This window comes from Micropterus salmoides, unplaced genomic scaffold (genome assembly GCF_014851395.1).
Source record: "Micropterus salmoides isolate LMB-PRFRI ecotype aquatic unplaced genomic scaffold, ASM1485139v1 Ms_hic_scaffold_15, whole genome shotgun sequence".
NCBI classification, from domain to species: Eukaryota; Metazoa; Chordata; class Actinopteri; order Centrarchiformes; family Centrarchidae; genus Micropterus; species Micropterus salmoides.
The window spans coordinates 5,556,869-5,578,819 of record NW_024040596.1 but is presented as its reverse complement, the minus strand read 5'-3'; the positions used below and the strand labels follow the sequence as shown (position 1 = coordinate 5,578,819).

General features: G+C 40.3%; 1 protein-coding gene across 3 annotated transcripts in view; it reads right to left on the bottom strand.

The window, feature by feature from the left end:
- The window catches only part of hdac4 (histone deacetylase 4), a 131,984-nt gene that overhangs the window by 88,060 nt on the left and 21,973 nt on the right, over nucleotides 1–21,951 (bottom strand). The window contains exon 1 of one of the 3 annotated variants that reach the window (XM_038720114.1): nucleotides 5,821–5,844. The exons of the other annotated variants lie outside the window; for them this stretch is intronic. The gene's annotated coding sequence lies outside the window, so the exon portion shown is untranslated. Of the gene's footprint in view, nucleotides 1–5,820; nucleotides 5,845–21,951 lie in introns of those variants that run through there. 3 annotated transcript variants of the gene reach the window in all.

The window sequence follows — 21,951 nt, the reverse complement described above, 5'->3', positions numbered from 1 at the left end:
GGGAACATGAGGGTAAGTGAGTGGCATCAATGCCTTCATCATCCAGGAACTGCCTACACACTTTGGCTACATGAGGCCAAGCATTGTCCTGCACCAGGAGAAACCCAGGGCCAACCGCACCAGCATAAGGTCTGACAATGGCTCTGAGAATCTCATCCCAGTACCTAACAGCAGTCAGGGTATAGGATAAAGACAGTAGTAAAACTCAAAACTAGAGATCAGTCAGTCAGGAAAGGTTTGGAAGAGAGCTGCTGTCTGAAGCCACCACCTATTCCCTTTTTGGGGATTGCCTCTCCACCTGTTGTTACTTTCATTTGCACCAAAACAAGTGACAATGATTCACAGTCGCTTATGCTTCCTAACTGGACAGATTGGTTAATTAAGTTAAGACAGATTGATTAAAGACATTAAGTTTCACTGACATGATGCTGTATACCGTGATGATTAAGTATTCAGTGTATTTTGTTGTATAGGACTGCAACAAATGATTTTCGTTATGGATTCATCTGCAGATTATCTTCTCCATTAACTAATTATTTGGTTTATAAAAATCCTGAAAATAGTTTGTGAAGCTGGAACCATGAAATTTTTTGCATGAATAAATGATAATCTAATAATAACGGTAATTTTCTGTCATACGACTAATTGATTCATCGACTTATAATTTCAGTTGTACAGTATTTCGCTCTGAAATGTAGTGAAAATAAAAAGGGTCACCTAAGGTACAAGTACCTCAAATTTGTACTTGAGTAAATGTACTTTGTTAAATTCCATCACTGAGGAAATGTTCCAAGCAAACAGCAGCCAAGCATCTGTCTTTTTCTCAACATCACTGATGAGTCTAACTGGTGCTAGAACAGAGTGGCTGTATGAAGAAACGAAGGGGGCTGCTAGCATCACTGTAGTTCCTCCTCCCCCTCCTCCATTTTGTTTCCAACATCTGTCTTCCCATCCGCCAGAATGTGTCCGATCAGTAGCTGTCCCCCACTAATAAAATGCATCCAGAGGGAGGAAGAAAAGCTTCAAAAGCATTCCTCCAGTTGATATGGGAGCCTCCACAAATCCCCAGTTTCCCTCCTGTCTCCATTTTCAGCACAAATACTTCGTCTGTGTGTGTGTGTGTGTGTGTGTGTGTGTGTGTAACCCAATCACACCTCCCAATCACACTCCTTTTTCTTAAGTTAACTCACTCTACACTCATCTCAGTCAATCCCTTTTCATCTTCCACTAAAGCACCATATCTCTGAAGATTTATTTTAGATACCCTTTTCCACGTTTAGCTTTGCTTGGCTGTCCAACTCTGTCTACTACACATTACATTACTCTAATTTGTAGTAACATGAAGATATTCTAGGAAATCAAATGAAATGCTACAGTGAACATTTAACGGTTATCATAATATTGGGACTTGACAGACACCCTAACAAACGTTTCCAAATTATGTTAATTGAAAACCATTATTTTCCTTTCAGGATGCTTTTGCTGTTGCAAATTCAGACTAAAGAAACGTGGTTTCTCTGGAGATGGGGTTCAACTATTTTCAAAAGATTTTGGATTTTGGAAAACTCCATATCGGTCAGCTCTAGATTGGAAGCCAATCACATCATTTAGAAATTATTATTGAAAGCAGAATTCCTTTATATGTCTAAAAACAAGATCTTTAACCATGAATACTTAATAAATGTGTACAATTAAAAATGCATTGTTTGCATTTCTCTATCAAAATACTTCACATTGTATGGCAAGCCGTTTTAACATTTATTCCTTAAAACTTTCTAGTCACTATTTATAAGCTACTAGTACTTATTAGTTAGTAGTAACTATTAAAATAGTTACTAGTAACTATTTCCATTTTACTAGTGTCTACTATTTAGATACTAGAACCTATTCATTAGTTACAAGTAACTATTCTATTCTTACTAGTAACAATTAAAAAGTTACTATCAACAAGCCATTTTACTAATCATTAATGAATGACCAACCAAAGAAAATTTACTAGTAAGAATTCAAATCTTACTAGTATATTTTGGAATGGTTACAAGTAACTCATGAATAGGTAGTATCATCTAAGTAATAGATACTATTACCTAGTATCTATTACTAAGTAATAGATTACTAAGTAATAGATACTAGTCAAATGGAAATAGTTACTAGTAACTATTCGAATAGTTATTAGTAACTAATGAAAAGGTCATATCTGGACTGCAGAGCCCCACTGATTTCAACGGCAAAAATCTGCAATTAGTAACTAATGGAATAGTTATTAGTAACTAATAAATAAGAATTAGTAGCTTTTAAATAACAACTAGTAAGTTTTAAGGAATAAATGTTAAAACGGCTTGCCATACAAATTGTGTAAACAGTGTACCTTCAGTGGCCTCATAATTGATTTTTGAAAAAAACCTGCCTCTCTAATCTAATGTATTGTTAGGGACATAAACTGTATTTATGTCCAAGTACAGGAGATGCTCCTAAAGTGCCATGTCATCAAAAATATAAAAGCATTACAGATACGGGGCCTTGCAACAGCTATTGACATTACTTGTTAATTATATGTGTTAAACCAATATTGTTCAATGGAAAGGTGGCCTTTAAAACAAAGGCCATGTGTACCAGTCAGGAACTGCTCATATATTCCTGGAAGGAGAAATGACAGGTGCAGCACCAAGACCAGTTAGTCAGCAGAAATAATTAAACATTAGCCTTACTGCATAAAAGAAATAAATCCTGCAAAAGTGGGCTTAGGTGTCAGTTGGCAATCTACTGCAAAGCAGTTTTGTAAGATGGAGTCGAAAAGGAAGGTAGTACAAACCCCACCTTTTAAAAGATGAATATGAACCAGATTTTTTTTTTTTTTACACAATAAGCTAGTGCATTCCCAGTAATTAGGAAGGAATTTCTTACATGTGGCTCTCTCTGACGTCAATCCTGTACCTTCCCAGAGTTTGCTTTCTCTTCCCCGGCGCTGTGAATGTTTAGCGTTAGGCTGCTTTTGGCAAAGCTCCATGACTTGGGTGCTAGGCCAGGTTTAGGGTGGAGGGTGGGGTGTCTTTGCTTGTTTAAAAAGCAAAGAAGGATAAGCATGGTAACCTCAGTTCAAGTATTGGGCTCTCCTGTGATTCTGCACTGTGTTTGTGTGTATGTTGGCAACTGCCACATCAGTGGAGCCGAGAGATTTAAAAGGTTTGAGATATTTAGAGCGAAGTGCTTAAAACTTAGGGTACTTCTGTGACATCTTAACTGACACTTCTGGACTGGACTGCCGTGTAAGCAGTCATCAAACAAAAGGATGGCCATTTGTAGTGACTACTTGGCAGGTCTGTGACAGAGTCTAGAGGCTTGGGGTGAAATCCTTATTCTTAGTTTCAGGTTTTTTCACCTGTGGTGTTGCTGTCTCCAAAAACAATTATATGTGAGGTAAAAATACAGTTTCTATCAAAGTTAAATTAAGGAAACCAAAAGAAAATCATCTCTTTGTCAAATTCCTGGAGCACGTTTCTTTGTAAATCCACAATATCTGTTGAGTCCATTCACAACAAATATCTAGGTTCAAGTTTAGCTCCTTACAACAGTAACTGGGTCAATGAGTGTTGTGTGGTACAGCAGTCATCTGACACAGGTCAGTGCTCACTGCTTTTGATGAAAGTTCATGGAAGGCAACAGTCCTCCTGAAACACATTCAGAAAATCATTTCACCACCTGTCCTGTAGAAGCATGCATTTATCTCCTAACTTGTGTTTCATGACATCTCCTTTCATCTTCTCATTTCTTTTAAAAGAGGTTATATTATGCTCATTTTCAGGTTCACAATCTTATTTAGGGTAAGAACAGGTTTACATGGTTTCATTTTCAAAAAACACCATATTGCACATTGCTGCCTCTCCTCTTTTCACCCTGTGTTGAACGCTTAATTTTAGCTATGGAGTGATACATCCTGCCTCTAAAAGATCTTTGTTAGGAGTTGCACATGCGCAGTTCCTAGTTAAGGACTACTAACCAATCAGAAGCAGAGTAGGGCGGGTCGTGAGAACCGCTGCATATCCCCTTATCAGCTTATCAACATGGACTGGAGCAACAGTTTTAGAGTGGTGGGCTTTTAATTTATAACAAACGTATCTTTCATCCATAAAGTTTTAACTGAGCTCTGTCTCTACATCACAGTAACAACTTTATATCCATTGCCTGGAGGGTAGCTAGTGTTTGGAAGGGAGAGGAGAGGTAGCAGGCGGACGTCTTGTCAATGTAGTGCACAGTGCTGCAGCTCAGTGTTTTTCCACCAGTGTTTCTGAGGGCGTGTCTGACGAGCATTATGACACGCATTTTGATGTGACGTCACAGGGATCAAAGGGAGACGGTTGGAAGTTGGTCCTGTTGGAAGATGAACCTTCGCCCCAGTCCAAGGCCCCATTCACACTACTGCAGTCTTTTGCTACGTTAGCACCTCCCGTCCAGACTCAAATGGCGAAAACGAAGACCTAAAACAGAGAGGTTTGAAAACGCTGCCGACCCCGTTTTTCATTTTAAAACTCCAGGAAGTGTTTTAGTGTGGACGGGGAAAAATGGAGGACTTTAGAAATGACGCCGCAGACGCTCACGTTTGGCTCTCCGATTGGGAGTCATGCAAAGCAGAAACACGATGCTAATGAGTTTTTGATTTGGTATTTTTATTAAAATATTTTCTACCCAGTGTACGTGAACGGCCACTAGATGTTTTCAGTCGTTTTAATGCAGACGGAGATCAACTCTGATACGCAGCTAAAACGCTGGTGTGGACGGAGAAGCTCGTATTCGTTTTTAAACAAGTAGTGTGGATGGGGCCTGAGGTCCAGAGCGCTCTGGAGCAGGTTTTCATCAAGGTTTTCTCTGTGCATTGTGGCATTCATCTTTTATTCAATCCTGACTAGTCTCCCAGTTCCTGCGGCTGAAAAACATCCACACAGCATAATGCTGCCACCACCATGCTTCACAGTAGGGATGGTATTGGCCAGGTGATGAGCTGTGCGTGGGTTCCTCCAGGCATTACGCTTGCCATTCAGGCCAAACAGTTCAATCAAATTTTGTTTCTCATGGTCCTTCAGGTGCCTTTTGGCAAACTCCAGGCGGGCTGACGTGCCTTTTACTGAGGAGTGGCTTCCCTCTGGCGACTCTACCATACAGGCCTGATTGGTGCAGTGCTGCAGAGATGGTTGTTCTTCTGGAAGGTTCTCCTCTCTCCACAGAGACACGCTGGAGCTCTATCAGAGTGACAATCAGGTTCTTGGTCACCTCCCTGACTAAAGCCCTTCTCCCCTGATTGCTCAGTTTGGCCTAAAAATAACTCTTCTAAAACTCATCCTCAATGAAAGTATTCATATGCTAAACTAATATTTCTGCCACGTGAAACAATGTGTAATGACCTGCTGTCATCGAGTACAGGTTAACACTGGGCCATACCTTTAGTTTATGCAGCAGAAACGGTTACTGTGATCTGTTTGGCTTAAACTGAGACAATGCAATCATTTGGAGACAGAGTGGCGTGTGTGCGTGCGTGCGCGTGTGTGTGTGCATGCGTGCGTGCATGCTGTTTAGGCTTGTGTTCACCAGCACGTCACATAAACAAGACCACGGGATTATCTGTAATAATACTGACTCACTCAGGTTTTAGCAGGAGTTTACTGTGGGATTACAGAGCAATCTGATGCTGAGTGGATTGCGCGCTGTGTCATTAGGCTCTGTGATTTATACTGTATGTTTCTTTTACCAAGTGTCCTGTTTCCACAAGCATCCAATGTTACACTACACTTATACTGCTCGCCTGGAGACACAAATAGCTTTTTGTACCTGAAACAAGGCAAGGGATAATTTGTACATCTTCCACTTGAACAGAGTACTGTCATCATGCAGCATCTGGAAAGAGTCACACAGACCACAACTGGTTCAAATATCTGTAATCATAGTCAGACATGATTGCAGGTTCTAATGATATACAAAAGACTTAAACAAATCCATTCACATTGTAACAAATATTTAATATTTTTTGACATTACCAAAAACTGATAGAAATCCCCCAGACAGTCGTTTTCTAATAAACCAAAATGTTCTTGAATCCTTCCTCTCTACCAAATTTCCATGGGAACATGCCAACTGTGGGGATACTTGCTTTGGGCTTAGTTTATTTGTTTTTCCCCCTCTCTACGTGCCCGCTGCAGGTTTGCTTGAGCTCCATCGCTGAGCCTTGTGTGTGGATTCATAGTTCCCATGCCATCTGATGTCAACAAGCTCCTCCAGTAACACTAATCCACTCCTAAAAGTCCCCCAGATCAGTCAGCAGTGGCAGCAATCTGAACGACAGCCAAGTATCACACAAAATGTTTAAAATTCAAGAGATCACCTCATTAAAAAAAAGATTTACGTAGCACTCATCTAACAGACTTTACAGTCCATCACTTTTGTTAATTTAAACAAAACTTAATGAAAATTTGTCAAAGTGAATAAAAAAAAACAACATGTGTAACGCATGGACTAGCAAACTACAGTAATACTGTCTTTAAACGCACGCAGATGAGTCTAAGCAGTGAATGTCAAGACCATTTTGGTCAATACCTGGATTCAGGCAACAGGATAAACATTTGAGCACTTTTTGCAAAACTGTGATATTTGAGGAATTCATTGAAAGTTTTTACAGTTTTTTCCCTAGATATTGCTTAAATATTAAAACTCTTTCAGGCTCATTTAAAGTTTTTTTTATGTATCATAATTTGTGTCTCCATGCCACCTTTGTATATAATTAAAATTACTCAGTAAACGGTTCCACAGGGACTCAGTATCTGCTGAAATGTAAAGTTGCTAATGAGTGCTAAAATTGTGATTTTGCCAGAAAATGAATGACTTTACATTAGTGGTGACACTAATAAATAAATTAAATTTATATATATATATATATATATATATATATATATATATATATATATATATATAAAAAATACAATTCTGAAGGTGTTATTTATTTGAAATTTTCAAATAAGCTTAAATAATTTGTGGCGAAGGGATTGAGTTGTATTTAAGGGACTTCACACTCCATCCCTAACTGTCCAGTTTGACAGATGTTTTCTCTGTTCAGACAACTTAACTAAACAAACCTTCAAGGTCAACCTCTTCACTAGTAAGCAGTCCATTAGCCGGCTCCTCTTTGCTTAAACTGCTGGGATATGTGCAAAGGCAGCGGTGGGGAGGGCTGGGCTGAGATGACACAACTATCAACACGGGCCTCTGACAAGGCAGAGCACTGCCATTACTTTCATGTGAGAGGACGGGTTAATTATATGATTTGGTTTCTAATATGGAGCCTGTCAGAGGAAATGCAGAGCTTATAACCGGTAATTAGACATAAATCGTTTGAGTGAAGCAAATGTAGGGATGAGGGGGAGGGGAAGGGGTTGGGTAGGATCAGGCTTTGTCTGTGGTAAGGGGTACGGTATATCATCCCTTAGAAACAAACTGTAAGCTTTCGAGGTCTTAATGAGATATTCATTTTAGGGTTCTGCAGTAAGACCTAAAATGTATATCATGGTGTATTTTGATAATTGACTGGTAACAAATATACACTATATCATGGTATTCTGGGCTGTGTGACAATTAAATATTATCATTTACTGACTTTTAAATAGAATCACATGATGTTATTGTTTGATTAGTGTAATGCAAAGCAGTGGAACATAGTTCATTGAGTTTATGTGACTATGTTATGTGTTATGTATTTTGGGTAGTGTTGTAGTCAAGACCGCCCAAACCGAGACCAAGTCAAGACCAAGACCAGAGTTTATCGAGACCGAGAGAAGACTTTTAGGGGCTGAGACCAAGACCGAGGGAGGGCGAGATTGAGTCAAGACCAAGACCAGTTTCCCACATTACATGACACACTACAAAATTTGCGGGCGGCGTGGTGATGCAGTGGTTAGCACTGTCGCCTCACATCAAGAAGGCCAAACCTTCAAACTTTCTGTTAGGAGTTTGCATGTTCTCTCTGGGCGCTCTGGCTTCCTCCCACCGTCCAAAGACATGCAGGTTAGGTTAATTGGTGTCTTTAAAATTGTCCTTAGGTGTGGATGTGAGTCTGACTGGTTGTTTGTCTGGCGCCTTTTACCTGATGTCAGCTGGGATTGGCTCCCGCGACCCTGTACGCAGGATAAGCGGTTGACGATGAATGGACAATAAAATTTGGAACAAGATCATAGGCACTTCTCAAATTGAACTGAAAGAGCCACATTCCCATTAAAACACACACTAAGAGCTGAAATCAACATAAGCATCTTTATTCAACACTCCTTTTCCATGTCATCATCGCAGGTATGCAGAAGTGGATTTAGTGATGAAATATTGAACGAAACTTGTTAAAGACGTTCTGTTGTTGGCCTCTCTCTCTGCTGCTTCCCACTTCTCCCGTGTTGTTGGTCCCGGCGCTTCCGCTACGTAGCTAAAATGGCGGTTGTTGAGGGTGAGAAGTGTCCACCGTTCCACACTCAACTTTTTAGCCGTTATGAGTGCACCATCCGGGTCCTCACGGTGCACTGCAGTTTGCCATACTGCAAACTAATGACCGGTCTCGAGTACTACACCACTAATTCAGGGTTTATTTTAGGGCTGTACCCGAATATTCGATCGTTGGGTACACAGCTGATATTTAATTTTGAGATTCGAATGTTGAGGGGTTTTTTTTCGCACGGCTGACCTCTGCTCACAGCAGTGAACGTAACGCTCCAGTTTGCATCAAAGGGAAATTAAACCCTCAGCTGTGTGAGAGCATTTTAAACTGAATGATGACAACGGCAGTGTGACAGTTATAGGGTTCATTCATTTTACAATTGCTTAATTTCATTAAGATCTAAAAAAGCCTACATTTTACAATTAATCAGTAGTCTTGGCTATCAGTAGTCTTCCAGCCTGCTCTGCACAACAGCCACCAACCCGGGTCGGTACGCACCTAATCTCTGTGTCTCAATGTCCCGTCCCTTCAACCCACAGTAAATATTCCTTTTTTATCTAAATCCTCATTCTTTAGTCCTGCACCAGGGTCTACTGGCCTAGACATAACACAGTTAAAAACAAAGTGTTGGTAATAATAACTTGCTGTTTTAGTTAGCCAACAATGTGAGAATTAAAAAAATTGTAGCGCTCTCTCACACACACACACACACACACACACATTAATGAGCTGCCGTTATCTCTCTCTCCCATCGGATTCTCCCTCACTCAAGTCATTGCCAGAACCTCTGTCACACTTGAACCAGAGGTTACGTTAGACTCACTTCTCGTAAAAAATTCCATCATAATCTATTCTTATCCATCATTTTTATTTTTTAATGATAATGAGACATGCAGCCTATTTAATAGGCTCAATCACAATAACATTTAACATGTAGAACTTAGACATTATGCATTTATAAGGGCATGGTAAGAAAACAGAAACAGAGACACTACTCATGTCACCACACGAATGAATGATTTTTACCTCCTTGCTGCCACTTACTTCCCAAGCAACATTAGCTGCTGCTGGCTGAACACATTAACAGTATAACTTGAATTCACCTTCAACCACACCAATCCCCCTTTTTTCACCTTGTTTATCAACCACAATTATTGGGCTATCAAAAGAAACTTCGGACATTCAGCTGCCGTGACATAGCAAGGCCACATAGCCTATCAGTGTGAAGGCTAAAGCTAGCTAGACAACGAGGTAATGCATTTAAGATCAAAGACAAGAATACTAGACCACAGCTAATTAATTGCCACACTTGCCACCAACTGGACAGGGGTTCTGCTACAGGCGGTCTACTTGTGATCATTGACAGCGTTGCATGTGAATTACTTAATGTTACGGTGATGGCCCTTAGCCTTAATCTGTTAAAATGATGGACAGCCTTCAGATTTTTCCATCATTGTTAAAAAAAAAATCAGTCACTGACAGAAAAGATTCAGTTACTGCAACCCCCGACATGAAGCAAAGTCTGTCGCCATCTCTACACCCACTTTTTCTTCACATGCAAGCATGCAATTGTTTCAGCATTAAAGCATCATGTGTCTTTGCCATGCCAGCGGCATGGCTCTAGGCATGGCAATGTCAACCGCTCAGTCGACTACTTTGGTCTACACTGAAATCTTTTATTAACTTTTGGGTGGATTGCCATAAAATTTGGAACAGATACGCATGAATCCAAGAGGATGAATCCCAATGACTTTGGTGATTATCTAACTTTCCCCGCTAGTGAACCTGGCATGTGATTTTGACAACTACTGGATAGACTGCCAAGAAAGTCACACATTTATATTCCTCTCAGGAGGATTTGTGATAACTTTGGTGATCCCCTAATTTTTGTATTTATAGCTATTGTGTTGATTGGCTGATCGCAGCCCCTCTAGCGTGTGATTCCACCAGATACGACACAGTGCGTTTCAAAAGGGTTTCTCCACTAGGGATGGTTATCGTTAAGATTTTAACAGTATCACTACTCTTACCGACGCTATGACGACCGGCTACATTGAGGGGTACTATCTCTGGGTACTAACTGCAAAGGAAAACGAGTCGAGTAGAGTTGAGGCGAGTTGAGCTGGTACTGGTAATGGAAAAACGGCATAAGAGACGGGGAACGCTTGATTTATACTCCTGCATAGGGTCTACGTGTGTAGCTACGGCATAGGCTACGCACGTAGCCATGCATACTTGTGCGTCCGTGTGTCCATCAATCTGCAATTACACCCACAAACGCTAGTCGGCAGTAACGCTACAGCGTTCACTGTATTGACTTTTTCCGGCCGAGCAGGCTAACTTCCGGTTTAGCCCTCCGCAAACGTGAATGGGGGGTAAAATTGTAAACGTGCGGCTGGTGTAGCCTTTTCAAATGTTATCAACCGAATGGATCACATTATGAAAATGAGTTATTTCGCTCGGGTTGCGATGGTCAAATATATCAATCCACCGTGTTACAGCCGCCGTTTTGGCCGCTAGTAAAAGTTACTTCAGAACTAAAGAAGAACTTCCTGTCGGCTCGGAGTCATTGCGCGGCTTCCCAGCCGACCAATCACAGAGCTTACGGTCAGCGTCGACTCGACGTGTAGTTCCGTTTTTGAGGAGTTGCACGTCAGGCTACGCTGTAGGTGACGGCATAGGGTAGGGGGCTACGCAGAAGCTACGCCGTCGATTTGACGCAGAAGTATAAATTGCACTTTATACTGCACCTTTTTCTGATATTTATAGGAGAGTTAACACTACATTTATTTAAGCACTGAATCAATGTACTAAATACTAAATGGAGTTACTAATTTTGGCACAGATTGTGAAGACAACTAAAGTTTGCCTAAGATAGAAGTTCCTGTAACACATTACTGGGTTACAACTAAAATATTGCTGGGATCTAAATAAAGTGAACATTTCATATCTCTTTAATACCAAAAAGGTATTAAAGGTATTAAGGTAAAGGTTGTTTTATTCTTCAAGAAATAGCAATCTAGGTGGTCATGTGCAGTGTTTCATAAAGTATTCACGTACTGGCTTAATGAAACATTGGTGAGAACACTACTGAAAGCCTCACTGAGCAGGCGAGCTCGCTGCAGATTTTAAGTGGCTGTGATGACAGTAAGATGACATACAGGCAATGAAATGTCAGGATGTGAGTCATACTAATGAAGCAGCGACTGAATAAAGGTAGAATAAACCCCTCTGGAACACTTTCACACCAACTAATGTATTAGCAGTATGACTAAACACGCTACAATTACGGCCTTTGACTGCTAGATTTTTAAAGCGCCATTTCATGAAGTGTCGGTCATGACAGCTTCTCTATTCACATAAAAGGGAGAAATGAAAGGGCCTGTGACTGAGCTTGCTCTGGACAACTATACAAGGAGTATATCCTCATACACTAACAGACCCACACTCACTCACAAACACACTCACACACAGTCATTCACGCTCTGTGATTGGCTCAGTCCCCACGCCAATTTTCTCTCTCTAATTACAATTAAAATAGTCACGCTTGTTTTCATGCAACATAAGCACACTAGAACACAGCTGAGAATGGCTCGCTTGTTTATTGTTGTCGTGTTGATAAAAGGGCCTTCAATAACTTCAATGTTCAGCCTGACCTTTTGCCTGTGGAGATAGAGACTTGTCTCTTTCTCTGGGCAGAATATTAGCAGATTGGTTCCAAATGTCATCTATGAGCTAAAAGGTTTTGGGTCAAACACCAGTGTATAAAATGCTTTCTACTGCTCGTGAACAAGGTTACCCACTGTGTGCTTGTGCCAGCTTGTCAAAGTATAGATACCGCATGTCATGTCAAACCCATCATTAAAATTTTGTTTTGACAAACCACCAAGCCTAAAACATAGCAACCTTAATGACATGTTTAGACTACTCTTAACCCGTCAAATTCATACTCCAAGAAAATAGGGGACAGCATTTCACACATTAGGTATCAACTGCTGCTGACTTTTAGTTAAATCACTTAACCGTGCAGTTAACTTAGCAGTTCTATTAGCTGACTGAGTCCAGAAGGGTCACCAGAACTGGGCGAGCGGTCAGCAGAACCAGTGAACACAGCCGGACTGGGAGCGAACGCAGCCTCTGAGACTGACGGAGGCCGGTTTGACGACAATTCAAGGTATCCCGACCAAGACTCCGACTCTGTGGATGTTGAAGACACGGTTGGTTCAGGCGGGGACAGGAGAGGCATCAAGCAGAAGAAGGGATATGTCCTTTCTTGTGTAAATTTGCGTCATTTCACATTTCACTTGCGTTTTCTTGACAAAACGTGGTTTGGAGACCAGCCGTCAGGTGACACAGCCTCTGTCAGCTCGTGAAGTGTGTGACTCCCTGTCACCGATCAGTCACGTAGTGTAAACGCCACAACGACTTCAAGACTCGTGTCACAAGACGGCAAGTTGTGTAGTGTGAACTGCACATCGATCTGCCGACGCTGCAAGTCTGTAGTCACGAGCCTTTAACAATTTGTACCTTTTACATAAGATATTTAGTAAACCAAACCAAAGAACTGAACAACCAGATAGCTTGATAGTTTGAAGATTTTCCAATTACTCCTGCTGGGAATATCAATGTTACTAAATCACACTGCATAATTGTCCATTAGTTTATGATATTTCACTCCGAAGCAAAAATGTAAACCTGCTAATGGCAGTAGATGAAAAGTCAGGGGATAACCAAAGTCATAACTACACATGATCTGGGAACCATAAATGTCTGTACAAAATGTGTACTTAACTAAAAAGTCAATTTTGAGCTGCTGGTAGGGGAAAAGAGGAAAAGTCAAGGGATCACCAAAGTCAGAAGACTCATTTTCTGAAAACCATGAATGTCTGCACAAAATTACCCATTCCTCCCACATTTGATTTGGTTTTGGTTATTTTTGTCTAATGTAGTTTTAGACAAGCTGAAAACAACACATGCTGTACAATGGCGAGCTACAGTCACTGTTAAAGTTTTTTTTTTAGTTTTTTTTTAAGTTTTACAGTTTCCACGTGGACCATGCTGACAGCTTCAGTAGGACGATAGTGATTCCATCCACAAGTGAGGAAATCAAGAGGTGCTGAATTATCTGATGACAGCACTCAAGAAATCAACAGTCAATTAATTTACTGTGAAACTGTACAGCTTGTGATCAGCTTTTTCTTATTGCCTGTGATAACAAAATAATTATGTGATGCTAAATTGACCTCCTTGGGGAAATTCTGTTTACTTGTCTCCACCCTGCTGACAGTAATTCCACAGAATGAAAGTGCACTATTATAAACAGCAACAACACTGTATATTAACAGCACATTAAGTGACATTACATAGGCCACTGAGGTCTGGATGATTACATCATTCAGGCACTGTAATCCAGCATCTGCTTTGAGATCACTGTCAACCTTATTATAGGGTCTTTACTTTATTAGGTAATGTAAAAGGCTGCCGTGATCCTCTGTGGATGTAATACCCAGGTCATAACATCACTGAGAAGATCTAGCATCACACTGACTGTCCACTGGGAGAATTAAAGCAACAGTCCAGTTTGTACATAAATAAAAAAAAACACAAATTTCAAACTGGGAGTAAGAGGAAGTGGTCAAAAACTTCCTGGACTATTTTAATTTGAGGAAAATAGTACTTGAAAAGCCTCTAATGCAAGTATAATAATGTAATTAAATTGCTTCTATGAGCAAACCATCATCATAAACTCACTAGTACATTTTCCTGTGGTGGTTACTTGTGTTTTGGCATGAGGCTACTGTGTGTCTGGTGTGGACAATAGGGGATAGGGGTCCCATTATATCCGTGTTGTAACAAAATGTTGTCTGTTCTCAAATTGAATGTGTGAATAAATCTGTGAGAGTGGAAGATACTTAAGGGGGTGGACAAAGTGAATCTATTAATAGCGTCTATAAATAGATCAAAAACAGAACAATCTTTTCCTTATTTCTGTCCAGTCACTAATAAAACAAAACATATGCTGCATTACCTTTTACCTGTAAATCATGAGATTCCTTCATCAGAGCTATCCAACGAAGGTTAAAATGAAGGGCAACTGGACTTGGTTGAAGCTACTGGAAGACGTTTCGTCCCTTATCCAAAGGACTTCTTCAGTTCTGACTGACTGGCAGGGAAACTCAGCTATTTAACCTCAGTGGGGTCGTTGGCCCGGGTCATCGATACCGCTGGTTCGTTAGTGCCAGTCAGTCAGAACTGAAGAAGTCCTTTGGATAAGGGACGAAACGTCTTCCAGTAGCTTCAACCAAGTCCAGTTGCCCTTCATTTTAACCTTCGTTGGATAACTATGACCTGGATGACTGAGAATCTTCATAGACTTCATCAGAGCTGATTTATGAGTAAACTGTGCAAGGTTGGCATTAAAAAAAGAAGAAGAACATGGGTCTGGCCTCACACCCAGTATCAATGACCAATTACATTTAGCTGATGCATGATTACTACATACATGCATCAGCTAAATGTAATTGGTAAGAAGTATTTGCCATGCAGTTTTATTATGATCAAACTTTCCTAACGTTGGAAATGAAATAGAGAATGACAGAAAATATGGTGATGAAGGGGCTAAGATTTCTAGTCAAACAAAGCTAAGATGCCACGGTTACATGATATGCATCCTGATTGAAAATCAAACACATTTGTGTTTTTTCAATAATACCAATACTGTTTGCTAACTTTAAAGCACATTATAGATTGTAGACCCTAAGATGTTTACAAGATATCTACACTGTCTGGTGAATTTTAACATTCAACAGCACAACAGTGTTTCAAACTCAATAACATGTTTTGGGGTGAAATTGCTTAAACTAAGTAAAAAATAATCACTGCATGATAATGTGACAAACCCCTTAATCTTTCTGATCATATAGTAGGGATTTCTATACACTTCATCTTTGGATAGAGGAGCTTTTCTTGAAATGTGAATATAGCAACTATAAAAGACAGAGTTGTTGCGCGAGTTGTTCTTATTCATTGCTCCCTGTTTGGGATCTTTCAGTGTCATAAATCTGGCTCAATTTATAAAGGCTGAAGCAGGCTGCATATGTATGTCGATATCATTTACATTATGGCTTATCGCTTTACATGTTTTATAGAATTATGTATGTCTGTGGGAAGTATGAGTATATGTTGTTTGTTATTTATTTATTTAGATTTTTCAAATGTAACAGTAGTTTGTGGGTAAGCTGTAGGTGTATGTAGATGTATGATATATGTAGTATGTACTGTATGTCGAGATTAATTTCTGGGCATGTATATTTGTTTGCAATTACTATAGTGACTTACAGTGACTTTATACTGCATGTGTGTTTTTATTGGCAAGTCCTTATATTGTTATATTACTTTTATTCACTGATGCTTTGCGACTGTGAGGGGCCATAAAATTATCCTCCTCCCTCGTGTGACTAGGTAACCTCCATTAAAAGGCCCTAACAACCTCCAGCATCCAAATGTCACTTTCTGCACCCAGTGTGCTTGCAAAAACTATACAGCCTAATTGTTCAGTCCATACACCCCTCTGAGAGTGCATCTTTGTTAGGTCAAATAAACATTCCCTTGGAAGCACTTCAGTTTGCGTGTATTACATGATGTGTCAGCATCTTCTGTTGGATTTCTATGCGAGTGAAATGATTGCTGTGTGCTTGTCATGGCACGGATGGTCATTAGAGTGTTAGTTCTCACTGACCCGGATAAACAATGACACAATGACAAAATCAGAGTCTGGGTGACAAATAGAAGATAGTTTATCATGAGATAACATCACTGAGATTTCAGTGAGCTGCATAAAGAGAACAGCCAGAAAAATGGGGAAAGGGTTTTTTCATACACATTCACTAAATTCTAAATTTCATTTTACCAAACATCGCTTTAAATATTTAAAAAGTGTAGATGCTTTTTTTTCAGCAATGCCCATTTTCACACCATCATTATGACCTCTGCACTGCTTGCTAACAGTAACCTTCAAAGTAACAAGCTGACAGAGAAAAAAAAAACAACAAAACCCATCAAGATATAAACCTTTTTTTTGTTTTTTTTTACTATCAGCTTAACAAAACCATAGGTTATAGTGAGCAATATTTTTTGCTCAACTAGTGTGTTCACACCAGCTAATTTATCTAGCCAACAGCAAATCTACAACATACCCTTGCTGTTTCATTCATCTAATAGGCTACTGCTCCTGAAAGCTGAGGTAATGAGCTTGCTATGTTATGCTAATGGATGAAACAGAAGTCTGGTGAATTACAAATGTGGGAGGATGACAAACCTCGGTTTCATGCAGATTGACTGATGACAAGTGCTGCTGAACTCAGTGATCTTGCAAAGATTTCTACAGCAGAGTCCCTGGGTGGACCACTGTAAATTCTTCACGTACGCTGCAGGGAATTGTCGTACAGTAACATTTTGTTAAGGCATACAGCTATACTGAATAATAATGTGTTAGTTATACAATAAGGTGATGAAAGCTAAGTATATGACTATATACATGCATATAGTATACATATAAATGTATACATATAGTATAGATATCAGTGCATACTATATAGCTTCACAGCTCAAAATCCTGGAGGTGTTGATTCAGAGAAAAGGTTGACAAGGATATGTTTAAAGGGTTATTCACCAGCTGTCTGTCATTTGCTGTCAGCTATTACCTTGCGGCTACCTGTCTGAAGATAAGGTTACAGAAAAACCTTCTAATTTGTTTCACTAAGAAAACCTTAGTTTCAGGATAAAATTTGAAAACACTGTATCCACAAGTTCTATTCGGTACTTTGGTCAACTTATGGAATTAAACTTGATCTTAAAATGCCAAATAGTGGCCAACAAAAAAAATTTGAAAACTGGGTGGCTTGATTTCATTTCAATTTCAAAGAACCACTGTGGCAACAGAGAACACAGTGTTTTTATCTACCACTTTGAAACTGAAAAGTTCAAAGGGCTTTTTAGTTCAGTTATTCAGGGATAAATATACCTGAAACATAAAGCTGACATTTGTCAGTAGTGATTTGTCACTTCCCATTAAAATAGCAAGCATGTTTAGCCAAACCATTGTGATCATGCCCCAGTACTGTGCCTCTGTATCCTGTATGTTATGCTGATGCTTTTTTTTTTTAATGGTATAAGGCAAAAAGTCTATGATTAGTGTTATGTATTTAAGGGATGTTTACAAAGCAGGCATGCTTTTTCAAAAATGCCTTCAAATTGCACACATTCACACATGCAAGCTGCCAAGTACAACAGCAGGAGTCTACCGTTGGCAGCTGAGCAGCTCCAGTAGAGCAGTAGGAGTTCAAAAGCCATGCTGAGTAGAAGGCTCTGAGTGAGCAACATAATACGTTCACTTTAACAACCCTGATTTCCCAAGCTGACTCTTGAGTTAAAAACCCAGCAAACTCCTGGTTTAAAATCCTTGTCCTCTATCTCAGGCAACCTAGTCATACCCCATTTGGGGCACATTAAGACTAGTGTCTTGCTACAGACTGAATTTCAACAGTTATTTGAAGACCTGGTGGTGTAGTGTCCAAGTTCAGTTGAGTTTTGTCTCATGTTAGCAAGGGCCCCCCTTGTTATGTTTGCAGCACTGCTTGGGGGAAAGCAACAAACAAATCAGTGTGTCAGGGTCAGGAGGAGAGTGTGTCCATGATGTTTTGAGTGGATCCATTCTAAAGTAGAGTCATTAGCATGGTAGAGCCAATCTATAGCACCTTACTGCTGCCTGTTGGGTACACAGACACCGGCTTCTGACAGAAAGATTCTGAAAAGAGAAGGTCTCAGTGAGATTACCTTAAACAAGACATTTTTACTTAATGTTGCAAATGACCACCCTGATGTCAGCAAAACTCTGTGAAAGTGTTTGAGGATTAGGATGCCACGTTGAGCTTAAATTATTTGATGTTGGTTTAAAGTGCAAATTGATTTAGGGGCATCACAAATTGCACATAAGAACTGTCAACACAATGTGCGACAAGAAATGAAAGCAAGTCATGGGCTGTCACATCAAGACTGAACGCTGTGGCTGAGTAATGGTAATAAAACAGGGATCGAGTTAGAAAACTGCACGGAGAAAACAGATGAACCTGTGCAGTAATACAAGGGCACTGCAATCTATACAGTTTTTGCACAAAGGCCAGGAGACTATTTAATGGCCCTTTTGTAGAGGATTGAATTGAAGTGAATGGATGTCCAAATTAGGGTTGTGCGATGTTTACACTGAAACATCGGGATGGACGATAGCATTGGGGGCGCGCGTGCGTGCAGACAGCGGTTGTCTTATGTGCATGTGTTCACTCGCACAGACTTTACTCGGTTAAAAACTTGGTAGCCTATGACGTTACAAGTCGGAGAGGAAATTTTACAAGGCCGGACCAGGTAAAGCAGCATTAAACACACAGGGAGCAGATATTGGTTTCGGTTGTTTGCCCAGCGGCTCACCTGCTGATGTGATTACGGATCACAGGTGGAAAAATGCGGACAAAAGACGAAGGGCCTTTCTGATTTCCCAAATTTCTGTCTCCTCGAGCATGTGACCCGGAAATCAATTTCAGCACGCCATCTTGAAGGACATCTCAATTCCTAAAATGCACATTGAAGATCGAGGATCAAGGAGGCTTGCTGGAGGAGCTATAAGTGAAGATACATCGGTGTATCCTTTGTGGAAGTCTTTTCAGCTGCTGTGATGTTTACAAGAGGCGTGACATGCAGCTGGACCAAACCCATACTGTTCCTGTTGTATTCATACGTTGTATTAGTTAAGCCTATTAAAAATAATCAAATGCGCAATCAAACTTTCTGCCCTTCACCGCTCGTGTAGCGCCTCAAAGCTCTATTCTAACTGCATTCCTTAATCCCATTTCACTTTGATATCACTGATGTTATTGTTGAATGTGATGTGTGGATGGGCAGCAGGATTTTAAAAACGAACATTAAATAGCGGCTAGATGAAGCGTCTCCTCAGTGACACTGTGCGCATTTATGCACGAGCCACAAATTAATAATAATAAATCTCCCGACACGCCGACGACAGGATCGGTTAAGATCTGATGTTAATTCATGTTCTGTGTTCTTCTACACATCCAAAAGGTCTCACACACAGACCAGTTTCATACAGTAAAACTGTTTGGAGTAAAGCAGCCGTCCTCCTGATCAACCCTGAGCTCCATCAGAGTCTAAACGTGGATTATAGAAGCTGAAAGTGTAATTCTGTTTCCTCTCTCTGTCAAGTTTATTACTGCAGGTTTTTTCTGTTTTGTCTCATGATATTTGCAGTGACATTACTGCACAGATGGAAACGTTTAAATGACTGACAGCAGCCTCTCTAATCACCGAAGTAAATTGTTAAAGATAACACTCATAGTAGCTACTACACACAAGAAAGAAATCACCCGGAAAGCTTCAGGGACCGGTGGAGGTGGGGGTAAAATGTCCATGCACATGCTGGTCTGATAAAGTAATTAGTTGGTGGGGGCGGGTGGATGATTTAGCCTATAGGCCTATATGAGTATTCCGTTAATGTCCGCGCATCACACCAATTTCATGTTTCATGTTTTAATAACAACAGAGTCCTGTGGTGACAGTTTTAATTGGGGCTAAATGAGATAAATGTGACGGTTTCATTTTGTAAAAGGACTGATGATGAAACTCTCGCCTCATCAGGCTGAGGGTTGAAATAATCTCCTGTTTACAGGCAAAAGGCGCATCGCAAAAAAAGTAGTAGCCTACTGTGTAGCCTAGTGAATGATTAGGCTGCTGTAATCTGACTGTTTTCAACAGATGCTATAATGTTTATTGGAATCTCGAGATGTTTCTACTTGTTATATTTTGATAAACATGTTTCTGGATTGTGGAGATCTGATCTGTAGCCTTTAGTGCCGACAGCCGGTCTGCTGCTCTGACAGAGATCACAGCTCTAACAGTGGACAGATGATGCAGCTGTGCAACAGGTCATATTTAATGGACGTCGCTTTAAAATGACGGCTCAGAGGAAAGGACGTCTCATTTCGTTAAATGCCCGTTTCCTCGACTCCTTTCTGCTCACGTCTCCTCCTCGACTCCTCGAGCTCGCATCTCGGGAGGTAGGGAATAAAGTAAAAATCTTTGTCCTAATACCCAATCAAAGTCATTTAATTTAGGCTATCTGACAACACTGAGTCAATCTGGTGCTTTTATTATTTTTTTTTACAACATGCTTGTTTATTTTTTATTAAATAACAGGCACATAGCACACTTAGCACAGGGTAAAACATATTTTCTTGTGTAAACATTAATTTAACAAGGGAGACACTCATTCTCTGTTCCACTGGACATGCTTCATGCTGCCTTTGATTGAGTCATTTACAAGTGATGCATTCCACAGATATATAGCTAGAATCTCATTTTCAGTCTCATCCCCAGTCGTATGTAACTGCCCTCTCCACAGACGTTACTTCTAAACAACAGAATTACATAAGTATCAGTTCTCTCTCTTGCTTGCTCGCTGCTGTTAACTATCTTTCTCTATTTATTTCTTCTACCACACTCAGTCTTTTCGCTGTGTAGTCAGTTAAATTTCATTTAAACTTCAGTGACATTAATTACCATACTCAACAGATGGGATATTCATGAAATCCCATCAGTACCCAACCTGCATAAATACCCAGCTCGGAGAGTCAGAGTTGGAAAGAGAGTGTTCTTGTGTTTTGTTGGTTGGGCTGTGTATTGAGTTATCTCTTGGACTCTCTTGGGAGAGGGTCGGGTGAGTGATTGTAATTGATTATAAACCCATGTAACAGGGTTGGTCTGAAAGGTGCACAACCGTTCCTGAGAATATTAAACTTTGTCCGTGTTTAAACAACTTTCCTGAATCAGGCAGGACCTGAATCATTAAATAACCACATTAGCAATGTGAGTACAGATCGACAGCAGATGCCAATTGTAGTGAACACAACAGCTCCATGGAGCATTTAATGCATTTTCAGTACACCGCAGCATACAGCAGAGTTTGAAGGCCTCTGTTTCAGAGATTATCCTCGGATTAGTGCCTGGAAAAGTTCATTCTGCCCTGGGAGACCCACGGTGCACTGAGCCCTTCCTAACAGGGATTGTGTAACTGCTGGGAACTTTTGATTTTGTTTTGTTCATAGAAGCAGGAGGATTATACCCTCAGAGACCCACCTGACCCGCCTCCCTCTTCTCCGCTGTCCCCTGTTGAACCCATACAGCGGATTGCACCTCCCAGCCAGATGGGAAATACAGCAGTGCAGGGATTCTCCGTTTTAGTACACCGGGTGTGTTTGCTGCACAGAGGACTCGTCGACAATGAGAGCAAGCGTGTCCACCTGCATTTCAGTTGGACTCTAAGCTTAATAGCAGATGTGGATCCTTATGGGTTAATCTTCAAGGTCTTGCATGTTCTTAATCTCCATATCTATTAGAGCATGGACATCTGGGTTACTTTGAATGCT